Raw genomic sequence first — 2666 nt, 5'->3', positions numbered from 1 at the left:
CAATTGCAGAGCCCTGGGTCTCGGAACAGTAGCCAGAGACTGAAGTCTGTGCCCACTGTCAGGAAGCAAATGGATCTGTTCACATTCATCTTCTGGGTCTTTCTTATTCCAGTTCAGGATTTCCTGACCTTGATGTGGTTGGCACTTGGAGTCGGGTAAATTCAGTGAGACATGTTGAATATAATCTCTGTAGACACCAGTGACCCTGTTGTCCCTCTTCCTTTAGTTGTGACAATCAGTCTATCTATATTGCCAATGGTCACATGGGGAATGAGAAGAGGGACATCATCCTGGTTTACTCCCAGTGTTGGGGGGGGGCGCAGAGGTGTGTGTGTGTGGGGGGGGGGGGAGCTGAGATTACAGCTCTCCATGCGGATCGAAAGTAGAAACTTTAAACCTTATGATGACTTAAGGCCACATAGCGGGATGAGGAGAGCGCCTTACCCTGGACTGATCCACAAAGCAGCATCTGGGAAATAACAGGCTGCTTGTTTGCTCAAGGGAGAAGTGATTCGGATGATTTGGGAAATCAGCATCCCTCAACTATTTTGTTTGCCCTAGAATTGTGATCACCCTCCTCTATGCATTTGGCATTTGCCAGGTGGGAGGAGACGCCAAAGAGCTTGTAAAAGCATCCTAAGGAGAAGCGAATCACTGGACCTGTCACTCAGACGTTGCCACCTCCGAGTCTCGAAGTGGCAGCTGATTAGCAGCTTTTCATGGCATTCACTATGGTTTAATGTGCTGAATATAAAATGAGTATATGGCAGTAGGAACCATCCAGGAACCTTCAGAGTGACATCATAACAGCCCATCCTAACTCAGGAGCTGGTGGCCCGGGGGAGGCTCCTGAGATGTGGGAGGACATCTACTCTACACACATTGTAACAGCATGCTTAGTACACTCTAGTTTGGTTGAATTCTTTTCTAGGTCCATCTTGTTCCGATCGGGGGTGTCTGTGGGTCACTTTTGTTTTCCTTCCGCATCTTGTTCCTGTCTGCTCACTCCAGACTTCTAGACATGATTTCATCTTCTTCTAGAAATATAAAACTAGGTCATGTCTTGTGGAAAATATTTCTGTAGTTCCCCGGGATTCTGAAAGAACACAATAAGACATCATGATAGGCACTCAGCTGACGTTTACTGAGAACCCAGAGTCGTCATTCCCTAGCCTTTGTGTGAGTGTACCTCCTGTTTCAAAATGGGCTTATTTTTCTGTATTCTGCTGTTCTACTGTGGCCTGTGGCCCATGGTCCATGGTCTGTGGTCTACTCTGGGAAGGTGATGGCTTAAATTTTATACTAAGAGAAGACCTTGCAGTTCTAGTCTCAGGAGAGAAGTGGGTCCTCAGAGCAATAGACATGGGCAGGGTTCTGGGATGAGGTTGGAAGACACCATCTGCCTCTCCTCCTAGCTGGATGGTATGAGACCTAGTGTGTCTTGGCCAACAATAGTGTGTATCTGAAATAATGATCTGTCCCTTTACTTTAGAAATCTTAGTGAAGAACAAAAACAACAACAAAAAACCTGAACCAAACCAAACCAAAAACCTCAAAGAAAAATCTATTTGGTTTAAAGTTATTCTCCTATAGAGAAAGTTACTTTCTACAGATAACAAAGTGGCAGCCGAGTATGTGTCCAATTCTGTGTGTGCTATGTGTGAACATCACCTTTTACATGTATGACATGACTTTTTTTAAAAAAAGATTTATTTATTATTATATCTAAGTACACTGTAGCTGTCTTCAGATGCATCAGAAGAGGGCATCAGATCTCATTACAGATGGTTGTGAGCCACCATGTGGTTGCTGGGATTTGAACTCAGGACCTTTGGAAGAGCCATTGGTGCTTTTAACCACGGAGCCATCTCTCCAGCCCTTGACATGACTTTTTACAAAGCTGAAAGTTATTGCTCCAAGGGAATAAGAAAAAAGGATAAATAAGCTATATTCTACAGGCCATAGTGCCTACTTGCTGCTTATTTAAAGAACCCATTTATAGTGTAAGCAGGAATCAAGGGAGGAAAGTAGAGCTCCTCTGTCTATCTGTGAAATCCCTAAGGAGCAGCTCCTTGGGGGACATCTCCCTCTGCAGAAAGCCATGGGGTCAGAAATGAGGGCAGCTGGCAGGCTCCCTTACATAGACTCCACTTCTTATACTGCACTGTCTTAAGAGCTCAGAAAACGAGAGAAGGAGGGATAAGAAACAAATGCACAGGTCTTGCCGGCCTCCAGATCTTACCTATCTGGGCAAGGCACACACAAGCCTCAGAGTGGGTAGGATGTGCCTATACCCAGGCCAGCTGAATGTGGGGTTCAGGGGCCCTCAGGAAAGGGGTCTTAGGCTGAAGAGCATTTCCCTGTAATGGATAAAGGAACACATGGACAGAAACTTCTGTAGACTACATTTCCCAGAATGGGGCTGGGAGTGTGTGGTTGTGTGTGTGTGTGTGTGTGTGTGTGTGTGTGTACACGTGCATATGCCTGGAAGAAGATAGAGGACTGTGATTGCTCAGCTGAAGACAGTAGCTCTGAGATACTTGTGTCTAGACTCATTCTGGGTTCCAGAGCAAGGAAATACCAGAGTGTAGTAGTGTGAGTATTTTTTTCCTGGTACCTAGTTTCCTATCACCTGTAAGAGAGAGAGAGAGAGAGAGAGAGAGAGA

The 2666-nt window shown here is 45.4% G+C and overlaps 1 protein-coding gene across 1 annotated transcript in view; it reads right to left on the bottom strand.

Moving 5' to 3' along the window:
- Window positions 1-722: 722 nt before the first annotated feature.
- The window catches only part of Vtcn1 (V-set domain containing T cell activation inhibitor 1), a 70733-nt gene continuing 68789 nt past the window's right edge, over window positions 723-2666 (bottom strand). The window contains exon 6 of the mRNA XM_021158813.1: window positions 723-1096. The gene's annotated coding sequence lies outside the window, so the exon portion shown is untranslated. The remainder of the gene's footprint in view (window positions 1097-2666) is intronic.

Source organism: Mus caroli, chromosome 3 (genome assembly GCF_900094665.2).
Source record: "Mus caroli chromosome 3, CAROLI_EIJ_v1.1, whole genome shotgun sequence".
NCBI classification, from domain to species: domain Eukaryota; kingdom Metazoa; phylum Chordata; class Mammalia; order Rodentia; family Muridae; genus Mus; species Mus caroli.
This window is presented reverse-complemented; position numbering and strand designations above follow the sequence as displayed.